Source organism: Panthera onca, chromosome B4 (genome assembly GCF_046562875.1).
Source record: "Panthera onca isolate mPanOnc1 chromosome B4, mPanOnc1 haplotype 2, whole genome shotgun sequence".
Classification (NCBI taxonomy): domain Eukaryota; kingdom Metazoa; phylum Chordata; class Mammalia; order Carnivora; family Felidae; genus Panthera; species Panthera onca.
This window is the reverse complement of record NC_138345.1, coordinates 23,849,278-23,865,124: the sequence shown is the minus strand read 5'-3', so window position 1 is coordinate 23,865,124 and position 15,847 is coordinate 23,849,278. Positions and strand designations below refer to the sequence as shown.

The 15,847-nt window shown below is 39.3% G+C and overlaps 1 protein-coding gene across 2 annotated transcripts in view; it reads right to left on the bottom strand.

Moving 5' to 3' along the window:
* Nucleotides 1–15,847, bottom strand: part of MYO3A (myosin IIIA) — a 244,074-nt gene that overhangs the window by 183,556 nt on the left and 44,671 nt on the right. The gene's annotated exons all lie outside the window — the stretch shown is intronic.

Genomic DNA, 15,847 nt, shown 5'->3' with positions numbered 1-15,847 from the left:
GTTGGCTAAGTGTCCGACTTCAGCTCAGGTGATGATCTCATCGTTCATGGGTTCGAGCCCCACATCGGGCTCCGTGTTGACAGCTCAGAGTCTGGATCCTGCTTCCGATTCTGTGTATCCCACTCTGTCCCTCTCCTACTTGTGCTCCGTCTCTCTATCTCAAAAATAAATAAACATTAAAAAATAAATTAAAAAAATTTTGTCTGTGAAAAAATTAATTATGTGACAGAAAAAAATATCCTCACTAAATAATTTTTTCAAATTCAAAGGAGATTATCTAATCTGTGCTTGAAGATTCTCCCTTAAATATTTTTTCACAGACTATCTGAAGAAAGAGAATCAACATTTAAGAGCACATTTCTCCAAAATACTCCTTCTACTTCTACCCCTACTCCAAGCATTTGAACCTTCAGAAAAATTAAATTTATTAAAAAAAATTTTTTTAATGTGTATTTATTTTTGACAGAGAGAGACAGAGCATGAGTGGGGGAGGGAGAGCTAGACACAGAATCTGAAACAGGCTCCAGGCTCTCAGCTGTCAGCACAGAGCCTGACGTGGGGCTTGAACCATGAACCGTGAGATCATGACCTGAGCCAAAGTCGGATGTTCAACTGACTGAGACACTCAGGCGCCCCAGAAAAATTAAATTTAAATCCAAACATTTTAGATTGCCTTCTTCTATGAATTAAAGGTAGAAGTGACTAAACTTGGATTTTATGATAGTATCAGAGTATCGTAATTTATTTATATAAGTGGGAAAAGCAAACGGATTTAAAAATAAATTTAGGGTGCTTGGGTAGCTCAGGAGGTTAAGCATTCAACTCTTCATTTTGGCTCATAATCATGAGATTGAGCCCCACATCAGGCTCGGCACTGAGTGTGGGACTTGCTTAAGATTCTCTCTCTCCCTCTCCCCCACTTGCTCACACACTCTCTCTCAAAAAGAAAAAAAAATCAATTTAAAATTGATTCTAAATTTACTAAGATTTATTCTAAGGGTATATATTTATTCATTTATTTATTTAAATTTACATTATACTTGATCTTTGGTGAACATTTTTGTCTCAACTTCATAAAGATCATTTAAAAATTCAAATGTCATTTAACTGAAATGTAAAGGGAAAAAAACCCACAACCAAGTAAAAACATCAAAAGTTTTGCTCAGGGCAGGTGAGTGACATTTTAGACTAATCATGTGATCTTTTTTCCTCTTCATGAATATAAAGAAAAGATTATATTACTAGAGTTGGCATTTTTTAGCAAGTAGTCATGTCCTGCGGTCTGAATTTATAAGCTTGGATGGTTGGAAAGGACTTTCCATGGAAGGATACTGGAAAAAAGTTTTTCAGGGTGTTATATGTGACCCAAAGCAGTTCCATTCAGACTCTTTTTTCTTAGAAGTGTGAATATTTTTTTTTTTTTTAAATGTGAATCTTGAGTAGAGTGGACATTCAGGGAGGAGGTAACCAGAGTAGAGTCAACCAATGGCAGGGCTCTAAAACTAGGTCCAGGTGAAGTTCTATTCTTAGGAGGCCAGATGGCCCAGCTTCTTTCTCCCTTGACTCTGTAAGCCCATCAGTGTTGTTGTCAGTATCTTTGCCTGAGTTGGTCAGAGTTAGTTTCTATTGCTTACAACCAAGGAATTCTAACTGATACAAGGCCTAAATGATTTTACAAATAAAGGAGCAAATTAACAAGGGTAATAGTCAATAATGAGTCTATAAAGCCTAAAAGTCATTAGGTTTCATATTAATGTGAGTTTGTATTACATGTATACATTAATATGAGATTAAATATTTTCTAGGACAAATATTTGGCCTCCAAACTCTTTACTCACACATCCCAAAGAATAAGTAAGTTTTGAACAAGCACAATCAATACAGATATAGCTAGACTATTCTGTATATATTTACTTCTGTTTTTAAATTTTTTTAATCTTTATTTATTTTTGAGAGAGAGAGAGAGAGAGAGAGAGAGACAGAGTATGAGCAGGGGATAAACAGAGAGAGAGGGAGACACAGAATCCAAAGCAGGCTCCAGGCTCTAAGCTGTCAGCACAGAGTCAGACATGGGGCTCAAACTCACAAGCTACAAGATCATGACCTGACCCAAAGTCGGACGCTTAACTGACTAGCCACCCAGGTGACCCATTACTATGTTAATATATGCATTGTGAAACACGTAAATGAAGATAATTTTAAAGTATGAGATTAAATAACTGTACTATGAATATTTCATAATTAGATATGAATATTTTTTTCTGCACTACAATGATGTCTTACAAACACCCTGGTATTGACACCCCCTTCAAGGACCACTGGTTAGAGTATGGAGTGCAGGGGTAATGAATTACAATGCTCTTGAGGTCTTACTTATCTATCATTTAGTGGCTTTTAGGATCCTGCAGAAATAATGTTTTACAGCTGGTTCCTGTATGGAACTAAGGAAATGTAAAACTGTAAACTGTGTGGAAAGAAAAAAAAATTTAGTCCAGAATGTGAAGGAAAAATAAAAGCGCTCAAATAAGTGAAAAAGGGACAATGCAACTAGGTAGAGTAGGAAGCTTTGTATCTGATAATATTAGATGATTTTTACATTAAAAACAAGACACAACTCAACTATGAAGGAGTGACCAAAGAAGGTGTTTACCAAACTCCATGTGTGTGTTAAACATTTATGCAATTGCTAAACTTCAACTTCATTTTACCAACACAACCAAACAGCTTTGGAGCTAGCAGACAACTTAATGGTCATAAAGTCTGTGTTCATTTTCAGGTTAGTAAACTTTGGCTGGAGTCAGTTTCCTGAGGACAAATGGCATTTTCATTTGGTATAAATTCTCACAAGAAAAGTGGCTAGGAAGGTAGAAAAATGCAAAATTCCATTAAAAGCGATTGCCATAAATGACTTTAAAAGGCAACAGGAATCCAAATGATGAGTTTGGGAGCCCTAGGAAGTAAAGACGATTAGGAAAATCATCTTGTCCAGAGAGGGAATAATGGAATAAGTCACCAAAGTAAACAGTTATGTAAGCACCTCAAAGGAGAAGATGCTAAAAGGTGGAAAATTCCAGACAGGTTGGGATAGTGAGAATACGGGAAGAAACAGGAGGCCAGAGAGAGATCAGGGCTGAAAAGAAAACAGACTAGAAGAGAGAACAACAATACACTGAAAGTCAAAGCCACAGGAACATTAAGGTGGTATACATTAATGATTCTTCAGCCCTTTGCTTTGATTATATTGAAATTCTCATGCTTATTTTAGGCCCTTCCAACAAGGTTTCCTGAGCTGCTTGATGGTTTGTACAACAATTCTGTCCCCTATTGCATAAGTCCTCTTTCTAGGGAGAAAATTGTGTCAGGAGGTCTCTTAGGTAAGTCAGAAGAAGCATTAAATATGTGGCTTCCAATGTGGTTTCAACAAACCAGACAACTTCAGGAAACTTGATTTGCTATAACCAGATAGCAAAATCCTTGACATCTAAAGAGAGCAAAGAGAAAAGCATGAGATTTTGTTGTTGTCTTTGTTAAAAACAATACTGCAGGAATGAGAATTGAAATTATAAAAATACAGATTTTTTCAACAAGAAGAGTCCATAAGATTTATTACACCATCTAATATCCTCATTCTACTGATGAAGTTAAGATTGTATAATGATTAATCTGGCCATGGTATCCACATATTTGGTCAAACATCATTCTGGATGTTTCTGTGAAAGTGTGTTTTGGATGTAATTACCTGTGAGTGAAGCAGATTATCCTCCACATTGTGGATAAGCCTTATTCAATAAGTGAAGGGCCTTAATAGAACCAAGACTGACATTCACTGGGTAAGAAGGACTTCTGCCAGCAGACTACCTTGGACTTAAACTGTAACTTTTCCCTGGGTCTTCAGCCTGCCAGCTTAACATTAGATTTTATTTTTTTTTTATTTTTTATTTAAAACAATTTTTTTAATGTTTTATTCATCCTTGAGAGAGAGAGACAGAGCATGAGCGAGGGAGGGGCAGAGTGAGAGAGGGACACAGAATCCGAAGCAGGCTCTAGGCTCTGAGCTGTCAGTACAGTGCCTGATGCGGGGCTCGAACTCACAAACCATGAGATCATGACCTGAGCTGAAGTCTGATGCTCTGCTGACTAAACCCCAGCACCTAGATTTTGGAATCACCAAGCCTCCAGAGTCATATGAACCATTTCCTTAAAATAAGTCAATCTCCTCTTCATCCCCCACCCCACCCATCATATCCTGTTGATTCTGTTTCTCTGGAGAACTCTGACAGAGATTTTGGTACTGAGAGTGGTTCTAAAGGAACAGAATCTTAAAGATGATTTTTCTAACTTGGTTCTGGGGTTTTTGGAATTGGCTTTCTAATCTAGTTAGATTAAAGACATTGATGGCTCTATTTCCAGTAGTAAAGAGCACTGATAGTCCATGGCATGATGTGGCAAATAGAGGTACACAAAATATCAGCATTGGATACTTCTAATCAAACACTTACTTGTAAGAGGCATGGTTCAGGGTGATATCTTTGAACATTTTGTCAAACTAATGAATAGAATGAAATTGGCTGGTTTCTGTTAATATCACTGGACAAGATGAAGGGAAAAAAAAAGAATGAGCTCAGGGATTCAAATTCCCAGTTTCAAGTGCTACACAAATGACCTGAAAGCTTCTACGTCTGCCCTAAAAGAAACCCTTCTCTCTGGTAGATGAAGAGCTTAGATTACTGAAAAACAAACCTAGAATCCCATTATTAAGGGTGTGGGATAATGGTGGAAGGAACATAAACTTGAATAAGGCTGAATTTGTTGATAGATACCCACAATGCAGAGATTTTGCATTTAATATCGCAGCTTGGGAAAGAAGGGGCTTTACCCGGTCTGGTTGAGTGGTTGGCTCAGACACGGGTGAAAAAGTTGCCCTAGTAAATGAACTTGAAATGCCAGAACTACACCGGTTTACTCTAGAGGAAGAGATTCAAAGACCTAGGAAGATTGAAATGCTGGAGAGGATTTTTCATTTAAGACCTACTCACCCAACATGGGAACATCCAGAGGACATGCCTTTCAATGTAACTGTGAGAAATGCATTTTTGATGGCAGTCCCAGAATCCTTGAGAGCTCTATTATCACTCTTCTCTGTAGGCTAGAAGTTACAATGGGAATTGATGCCACTGAATTAGGAAAGCTAAATACACTGAGAGGAATTGGATCACACAGTGGTAGGAGCCAAGTGGTAGTCCTCAACTCCAAGGGTAAGATGGGCAGTTACCATAACAGGCAGCAGAGTCAAAGCAGTAATCAGAAGACTCTGCATTGCAGAGACCTACGGTGTTGCCTAGTCGATATCAGTGTTAGCAAAAGTGAAATAGATGGGAAGACTATGAAATTAATCTGAATAAGCAAAATAGTCCTAAGTCAAGTGAACATAAGTGTAACTTGAATCATCAAAAACAGACAGTCATGGCTTCTCAATCAATCCCAAGACTTGAGCTGGTTTTGTAGACCCAGAATCCCTTGAACGAAGGGGAGGTCGCCCCTTGAGAAAGTACCCCAGTACGCTACCAAAACTTTGTTAAGAATCTCTGAGCCTTCCCCAAAGGGACCAATGGCTTTTAACTGGGGTGATTTTGCACTGGGGAAAAGGAAATAATCGGACTTTTCTGGGATTGCTAGATGCCACCTCTGAACTGGCACTTATTCCAGGAGACCCCAAATATCACTGTGCTCCACCAGTCAGAATAGGGATCTAATAGACGTCAAGTGAGCAATGAGGTTCAGTTCAGATCCATCTCACAGTGGGCCCAAGCTTCTGTTTTCTCATTATTAATTCAGGAGACTAGGATAAGTCAATGATTATGACTTTTGGGTCACAAATTATTTAGTGTTGTGAAAACTTTATACTTTCTCATCAGGAAATTCATATTCACATTATGTGTTGCATATAGGAATATTAAAAATCTCCTGACATTCTTGTACTTAATATACCAAATGACATTCAAGGTTACCTCCAGCTTTAGCTTTCAGTGAGTCTATAAGATGACACAAGGTAAGTGATTCTGTGCCATCACTACTCCTATCCATACTGATGTGATTTCCTTTGGAAATCTGTCCTCTCTCCAGTCTACCTGGCACTAAATCTTTCCCTTTAATACTCAGCTCATATCTTATAATGGAGATTATGTAGTGCTTTCTCTAAAGACATCAAGACCACACTGCTTGCTGCACTCTCCTTGGCTTTGAACATAAAACCATGTACCTAGATCTGTGTAATTTAATTATGTATGACCTTGCATGTGTGTATATGTATAATACTGGACCTCAGTTATAGAGAGTTGAGTACAGTTGACCCTTGAACATGGGGCCTAGGAGTGCCAACCCCCAACCCCCACAGTTGAAAATATGCATATACTTTTGACTTTCCAAAAACTTAACTACTAAGGGCCTGCTGTTGACTGGAAAATTTACCAATAACATAAACGGTTGATTACCACACATTTTGTGTATCATATATATTATATACCGTATTCATACTACAGAGTAAGGTAGAGACAAGAAAATGTTATTAAGAAAATCATAAAGAAAATACATTCACAGTACTATACTGTATTGAAAATAATCCATGTATAAGTGGACCGGTGTTGTTCAAGGGACAACTGTATATAGAATATTCCTCATTTATGGTGCATTATCATCACTGATCTCTTATTTTTTCATTCCCTTTTATCCCCAATCACCTCTCCCATTACCCTGTCTCCTCCCTTCCCCTGCCCTCCTCCCCAACAAAAATCTTTTTGCTTGGAGCTTTTCAGGAATTCAAATATTAGAGCTGCAGACTAAGGCCATGTAATTTTAGTCCAAGTCACATACTCTATAATAAGAAAAACTGAGAGAGAAAAGAGGTGATTCTTAAAAAAATATAAGGAAGTCCTCTTTGATTGACCTAAATTCATCATTCCATGGAAAGGCAGACTTGGTACTTTTACTAAAATTTCTACAGCTGCATTGAGGTAATTAGTTTGCTTTTGTGTTGGGTAAATCTCTAGATACTAAGTTTTCTCTATTACCAAATAAAAGCTCTTTCAAAACATCTGAAATCCATTCTTTTTTTAAGTTTATTTTTATTTTTAGAGAGACATAGAGAGCAAGTGGGGGAGGGACAGAGAGAGAGGAAGACAGAGTCCCACGTGGGGCTTGAACTCATGAACCACAAGATGATGACCTAAGCGAAAATCAAGAGTCAGACACTTAACTGACTGAGCCACCCAGGTGCTCCTTTCTGAAATCCATTCTTGACTTCATGATAGAATTTCTAGGTTATACTTCATGTAATTTAACTTCAACAAATTAAAATTCTGACCATCTCTCAGAATATAAGGCAGTGCACATCAATAAGAAACCATATTGTCTAGTATATTTAGAAAATATCTTTGTCCTTCCTTTTCCATAATGCTCTTAAAAGAAAATCTTTCTGTATTCACAGTTACTTGAAAAATGGAAAGGTTCAGGCAGGCTTGCTTAAGACTCTTTCCCTGGTCATGGCTAACAGGATCAAAGAAAGGTATCTGACCCAGCTTGTCCAACTGAGCTTCTTCTCCCACTCCAAATTCCTTTTGACTTGGGGTGTTAAAAGTCCAGGTCGGTTATCTATTCCCACTGGACCCACACGTCATATAGGCTGAGAAGGTTGAGGCTGCTATTTGAGTAAATAGCCTTGATGGGCAACATGAAAACTCCAGAGGCTGGTCTGTAGACAACCACAGAGAACAGAAAGGAGAGATTTGGTTTCTCCAGTGACATAGCAAGAGGCAGCAACTGATTGTGGTTCTTGCCTTCCATTCTTCTGTTGGTTTCAGTCCCCCCTGTTCTTCCTATCTATGAGACTGCCTTTTGTATCTTACTCTTTTTTGAAGCTAGTTTGGTTTTCTTGTCCTTACAACTAAAAGACCCTTGACTGAAACATACAACGTAATCTATAATGTTGAAAAGCTTAGTTCAAACATAATCTATGATGTTGAATAGCTTAATTCAACTTTGAGGGGCTTGGGTGGTTCAGTTGGTTGAGTGTTCAACCACAGCTCAGGTCATGCTCTCACTGTTCATGAGTTTGAGCCCCACATTGATTCTTTCCTGTTGGCATGAAGCCCACTTTGGATCCTCTGTCCCCCTCTCTCTGTCCCTCTTCCACTTGCGTGTACACACACACTCTCTCTCCCCCCCCCAAAATTAAACAAACATTAAAAAATTTTTAATTAGGGCTCAGTCAGTTAAGCATCTGACTTTTGGTTTTATGATCTCATGGTTTCATGAGTTCGAGCCTTGCACTGGGCTCTATGCTAACAGTGTGGAGCCTGCTTGGGATTCTGTCTCCCTCTCTCTCTCTGCCCCTCCCCAACTCATGCTGTCTCTCCCCCTCTCAAAATAAATACACTTAAAAAAAACACTTTAATTCAACTTTGGAAAATGTTTAGTTTGGAATACTTGAGCCTACAGGTTCAGCTGGAAACAGTCCATTTATTCATGGTTCTGTTATAGATAATAAAATAATTACAAGTGTCTTTTCTTTCAAATAAATTCTATCTGGGGTGCCTGGGTGGTTCAGTTGGTTAAGCATCAACTTCAGCTCAGGTCATGATCTCACAGCTTGTTAGTTCGAGCCCCACACTGGGCTCTCTGCTCTCAGTGCAGAGTCTACTTCGGATCCTCTGCCCCCCTCTTTCTCTGCCTCTCCCTGCTCTCTCTCTCTCTCAAAAATAAACAAACATTAAATTTTTTTAAATAATAAATTTCATCTGAATGAAATATTAATTTTTAGTATATGTATGAAAATTCTAAAGCTCTGCCAACTTTCAAAAATGGCTCTTCCCCCTAGTTATTTTTCCCATATATTATTTCATTCTATAAAGCACTAGCTCTCAAATTTTCAAGATTCATAACATCCAACTATCAACACACATGTTTATATACATACACATATATATCTTTAGACATATATATATCTTTACATATATATATCTTTACATATATGTATATACGTATATACACACACACACGTACATAAACATCGAGAATTCCATGCTAAATCTCCAGCTCTATTCCATAGTTTAAAAATGTTTTTTGCTATAATTTCAACACTAGAGAAAAGTTGGTAAGAGAAGTTCAAAAAAACTTTTCTCCTGAACCATTTAAAGAGTTAAGTAGGCCACATGATGCCCCTCCACACCCAAACAGTTTAGTGATTGCTACAAAGACATTCCCCTACATACCCACTGTACAACTAATAAGATCAGGAAGTTAACACTGATACATTTCTACCATCTAATCTATTTTCCCTATTGAAGATTCATCAATTGTCCCAAATACGTCCATCCCCACAACAAAAGAATCCAGCCCAGGACCATGTGTTGCATTTAGCTGTCATGTCTCTTAAGTCTCCTTCAATCTGGAGTTCTTTAATCTTTGCTTGGATTTTATGACCTTGACACTTTTTAACGTCAGGCCAGTTACTTTGCAGAATGTTCCTGAATTTGGATTTTCCCTCACAATTATAGTTTTGGCAGGAACATCATGGAAGTGATACTGATGGTATATGACTGCGATCCTACCAGATGGTATGTGATTTTCACTTGTTCCATTACTAGTTGTACTCACTTTGATCAACTGCTTATGTTTTGTCCTGAAAGTGTCTCTTTTTCTTTTGTAATTAAGTATTTTATGAAATCTTTTGAGACTATGTAAATATCCTATTTCTAATCAAAACTTAACACACTAATTTAGGACCCATTGAAGTTTTGGTATGAATTAATTATTACTATGACGATTTCCAAGTGATCATTTTAAAAATTTCACTATCCCTTCTATATTTATTAGTTGCTATTCTTCTGCAAGAAAAGCTTTTGCTTCTTTCCATTCATTTATATATCTAAGTATGCAAGTATGGATTAATGGATTTCTATTTTATTCAATGAGTTACCATCATTACCGTCATTATTATCATTATTTTGATGCTAAAATTTTCCCAGATTTGCTCAGTGAGAATTCCTTCAATTTGGCTTCTGTGTTCTTTTGACATGTTACCATTATTCTTTTAACATTTCCTTCCTTTTGAGCACATTAAGTTCCATGTTCATCTTGTATAGCCATTAAAATCAGTCTTTCTCTAAGAATCCTGGCTTCCTCTTAATTGAGAACTGTATTTAGAAACCAAAAGCTAAGCGCTTGATGGGCTTGTTCTTGGTACATCAACGTTTGCAAGCCCTCTTAGTAGAAATACCTAAATAACATGTATACACCTACACACACACACACACACACACACACACACACACACACACACGTCCCACATGCACATTCCATTATATTTATTATTATATTTGTCTATATATATTGAAAACCATGCATTCAAAATGATACCTCCAATTCCAATCTAACACTACTGGGTTTAGTTTTCTTCCTTTCCATATTTGTAATTCTTCTCTCTAACAGTAAGAAACCTGGCTCTGCTTGTACACATTATATTTCCTGATGGTATTAATCCCCCTTTATGTAACAATGTCTTGTTTCCATCTCTACCCCTACACAGATGTCTTTCTTACCTAGCTTGGGCTCTGATAACCTGAAGTAGGGTCATCATCATCTCCCTAGACAGATGTTCTCCTTGTCCCACCCAGGGACTCACAATCCTCTCCAACTGAACTCCATTACCACCACCCTCCCAGCATGGATGTCTTTCTCACCACACTCAGGCTCAAACCTCATGTTGAGCTGCACCCTGCTCTCTTGTGCTTGTTCAGTCCCACCTAATGGCTTTTATTCTGAATTTTTTGGGAATAAAGGAAGGAATAAGAGGAACTTCACAGCTTTTAAGTTCAGGTATAACTGCCTCACTTGATGCTAAAAGTGGGTTATTAACAAAAATCACAACTTCTCTTTGACCTACATTACTCGGGGATTTGGTCTAAAATTGGGCATGTGGGTAATAAGAGATTGAAAGCCATAAAATATTCTGTCATAAGAACAATGTCTAAATAAATCACAAGAAGTACATTCTGCACTTTTGTATTGAAATGTTAACTATCCTATTAGAAATGAAGCTCCCCAGAGAGAAATCCATAGAAATGAGAACTGAGAACTGCCCTTTACATTTAGTCTCTCCTGCATTTTCTAGTCCACATAAGAACTGCTTTTTCAGACATTAGTTGATTTGCCTAAAGGAGTTTACCTCCTGGGAGATCATATTATTTATTGATTGATTATATACCAGGGACTGCTAATGTATTTCATTAATAATGTTTACAAGCTCCCTTGTCTTTTTACTTTCTGAGGTGTCTAGGGAATTTTTGTAGAAACATATCCATTTAAGGGGCACCTGGGTGGCTCAGTCAGTTAAGCATCTGACTTTGGCTCATTTAAGGGGCACCTGGGTGGCTCAGTCAGTTAAGTGTCCGACTTTGGCTCCGGTCATGATCTTGTGGTGTATGGGTTCGAGCCCCGCGTTGGGCTCTGTGGTGACAACTCAGAGCCTGGAGCCTGCTTTGCATTATGTGTTCCCTCTCTCTCTGCCCCTCCCCTGCTTATGCTCTGTCTCTCTCTCTCTCAAAAATAAACATTAAAAAAAATTAAAAAAAATATCCCTTTAACAAAAAAACCAAAGGTTTTCTTAAAGGCTATATTTATAACTAGCATCAGCAAACTGAATCTTTCTTTTAGTATAATTAAGTAGCTTGATATTTAAAGTAACACCAAATTTACTCTAGCAAAGGGCTACTTTTTTTGGAAACAGAAAGAAGCTATTTTGGGAACTCATATTTCCAGTATTTAGCAACTATTTTTTTTAAAGTATTTATTTACTATTTATCAAGTACCTACTATGTATACAACAGTGAGCTAGGGGCTAAGAATACTATTTCATGATAATGGTAATACCTCAAATTTTTTAAATTATAAAGTATCTATAATTATACTAAGTAGGTTGCCTGTATCATGCTGTTTATTCTTCACAGCAATCAACCATATGAGGTAGAGCCTGTTATTTCTCATACTTGTAGATGAGCATTTTGATGTCCTTGGAGATTGTAACTGACCTTCTCAAGGTCACACAACTGTATGGAAAAATCCTGCCTCTCATCATTCATTCGACAGTATTTACTGAGCATGTCCAAGGGGCCAGTACCATGCTTGACTCTAGGGACAAAGTGCCAGACCAAAGAGATACCATGTCATCATGAAGCTTATAGCTTAGTAGGAAAGGTAGTCAAATTAAATTATGATTACAATCAAGGGTGACAATTGGTTGTCTAAACAAAGTATGGGTGGTGGGAGGTACTCAGCCAGGCAAACAGAAGTTAGCTAGGTGCAGGAGTGAAGAGAGGTTTCAAGCATCATGTCCACAACTGGTCACAAAATGGAATCACCCTATACTAAAATACAACTCCTTTTGCTTCTATTATGGCCTCTCCCTGTGCCCCTATCTACTGGCTGGGAGGGCAGTAAAGCTTGCTCAGAATTAATAAACCCATAAAGTCCTTTTAGATAGAGCTCAGTTTCTGTTGGATAAAAGTGCCTGTTCCATCTCTCAGATGGCATTCCTCCTCCTTCCTCCCTCCTGAAGATGGTACCAAGTGTACAGGATGAGGGATGGCTTATAAGACCTTGTGGCAAGGAGAAGAGGGAGGGTCTTTGGTACGTAGGTCTCTGGCCTCTGGGGCCATTTGCCTGTGTGTCTGCCTAGCTGCTAGGTGCCCTACTGGCCTCCCATGCCGGCACTGGCATCGGGTGAATTCATGGTCCACTCTCCTCATACTGGCAGGGCTTCCTGTGGTCCCTCTGAGCAGACCAAGGCTCAGGTTGGCTTTGGCTGGAGCTGAGAACACTCTGAGCTCTGGCCGTGCCTCCTAATCAGACCTGGCTCAGGTGATCTGCTCTGTGCCTCACTGCCCAGACTAAGCAACCCCTCTAGGAACTCCCCAGATTCTCAGTGACTTTTGGGTTTCTGGAAACTAAGGGAAGAGTTGGGGAAGCTCAATATGAGTACTTCCCCTACGTAATCACTTTACACCTCCGTGTGTAAACGACAAGGACATGGCTCAGCTCAGTCTGCAGCAATGGCCTCTCCGTAGCGTGGATGCAAATGGTGGGGAGTGTGCAGGTGAGAGCTTTTATCTGCCCTCATTGTCATCTTCACTTTTTTAAAGCTCATCTCACTCTCCTGGTCTCCTTCTCTGCTCATCTTTCCACCATCACCCTAGAATTGGAAAGGGTTTCCCTCTTCTTTCTTTTCTCTCTTGTGTGAAACCCTCTAAAGAGAAGATAAAACAATTTACATTGACCTTTCTCAAGAGATATCCTGGGTCTTGCTACAAATTCCTCTTTTTGAATGTTAAAAACGGAATATTACTCCAGTCATTTTCTTGCATTTCCTCTGGAACAAAGCTTAATCTTCCCCCCAGATAGAGAGATGCTTCAGGCAGACTGGAGTGAAGATAATGTTCTTGGACAGGTAAAGAGTAAAAACATGTTAAGATATTTCAAAGTACTCAGTCACAAGTGTAAGAGCCCCGACTGAGCAAGCGTGTGGGCGTTTAAGAAACTGAAAGAAACTGACCTGGATCGTAGGTAACAGCAAGAGAAGGTACCTCATGAAGTACTTACTCTGTGCCAGCACAGAGAATCATAAGGCAAAGGCTTACCCAAAGGCTAGTGGAAGCCACTGATGAGCAAGACAGTGCCAGGATCACCTATGCTTTCTGATAGGGGTCCCTCTGGCTGCAGTGTGGAGAAGGGACAGGAAGGAAGGAAGGAAGGAAGGAAGGAAGGAAGGAAGGAAGGAAGGAGAAAGGAAGGAAGGAAGGAAGCAAGGAAGGAAGGAAGGAAAAAGGAAGGAAGCAAGGAAGAAAGGAAGGGAGGGAGAAGAAAGGAAGGAAGGAAGGAAGGAAGGGAGGGAGGGAGGGAGAAGGAAGGAAGGAAGGAAGGAAGGAAGGGAGGGATAAGGAAGGAAGGAAGGAAGGAAGGAAGGAAGGAGGAAGGAAGGGAGGGAGGAAGGAAGAAGGAAGGAACAAAGGAAGGGAGGGAGAAGGAAGGAAGGAAGGAAGGAAGGAAGGAAGGAAGGAAAAGAGTGGGGGAGGAAGGAAGGAAGACTGGATGCAAGGAATTCAGAAAAGTATAACCGCAGGACGTCAAGTCGGAGATGATGGCTAGGACAAGAGAAGCAAGAAAGATGGAGTCTCGGTATGTAGGTAATAGAGACAGAGCTTTGTGACTAGTTGTAGATGTGAGAGGTAGACAAAGGAAGACTCGGATGAGCCAAAGGTTTCTGACTTAAGCAACAAAACAGGGCTAGTGACTTTTTCCAAGACAAGGAACTCTTGATATGAAGCAGACTTCTGGGGATGGATGAGGTGGTGGAGCTCCATTCGGACATTTTGAGGACTGGAAGCCACCCACGCACAGATCTGCAGAAGCCATAACGAGCTTAATATATATTTTGTGAGGTGAGAAGTTCAAATAAAATGTATTCTCAAATACTTTGCTCCCAGTCTCAGCCTTCCCTAAATCTTATTTAAAAACTGAATGAGGACATCCTTTTTTTGCTTAATGCTCACCACATCTTACTCCTCTGCCTTTGAGAAGTTTCACCATGCATGCCAACCTCAGCTTTGAATTCATACGAAAATCTACACATCATTTTAGGCAAACTGAATCCACGTCCTCTTACCATGGAGGATAGACACAGAAGAATTCTCTTACATGCAAATAATAGCATTTTAGTATCCAACACTGGGAACACATTGAATAGGCAACTGGCCCTCTTTTCTAATTGCTGCTGAAAATAAAGTCCATAAGCCAATTAATCTAAAACCAAAGCCCATATTTTGTCAGCTTCCCAACTTATGATTATTTACAAAGATATCGTACAAAAGGCCACCTTATTAATTATATCGGTATATGTTTGAAATCTAGACTACTTTGGAGGGTATCCAAGGAAGTCTGCATTTCTCAAAGCTACTGGTTGACTAAGTTTTTCTTTCACGACCGAAGAGACTGGCTCTTTCTATGGAGCAATGAAAAGGATTTTGTTGTTGTTTTCTACTTCAGGCACAAGTTGTAAACACAAACACAGGGAGAAATATATAGGGTACAGAAGCACAAGGAGAGATACCTTCCCCAGCCAGAGTGAGGGAAAGGGGAGGGGAAGGTGACTGAAGGACACTGAGATGTCCTAGAATAATGTCGCCCACCTTCCCAGGAGCAGTGCACTCGTAGGGATCCAATGATAGGAGGTGTGGAAGGGCACTGTCACACTGGTCAATAACTCCCCAGACAAATGTGCGAGGATCAGCTATGGTGCCTTTGGCTATGACACAAAAACCCATTTGGCTGAGTAAATATGGAAATTTATTATCTCACATGACAAAAGGTCCTTTGATGGGGCAGGCTCCAGAATCTGTTGATTTAGTGGCTCAATTATATCAAGGACTCTCATTCTTCCCATCTCTCAGCTCTGCCTTTTCCAGGGTGGCTTTCCACTTGGGATGGAGCACCTCAGGACAGAGCAAGGTGGCTGCAGCAGGTTCAGGCATGGCAGTAAGACAGAGACGGTCCCAAGGAAGAAAGAGACCATCTTTCCATGTGCTTCCTTCTTAGGATCGAAACTATTTTCCCAGAGACCTTTGAAGTTTCCTCCTCATTTCTCAAAATCCTGTATTCAGGCACATGCCCATTTGTAAAGTAATAATAAGGGCCGTGGGACTACCACTTAGGCTTAGTGCAATTATTTGGAATGCTATTTTATTTATTTTTTTTTCGCGTTTAATTATTTATTTTAGAGAGTGAGAGAAAGGGAGCATGA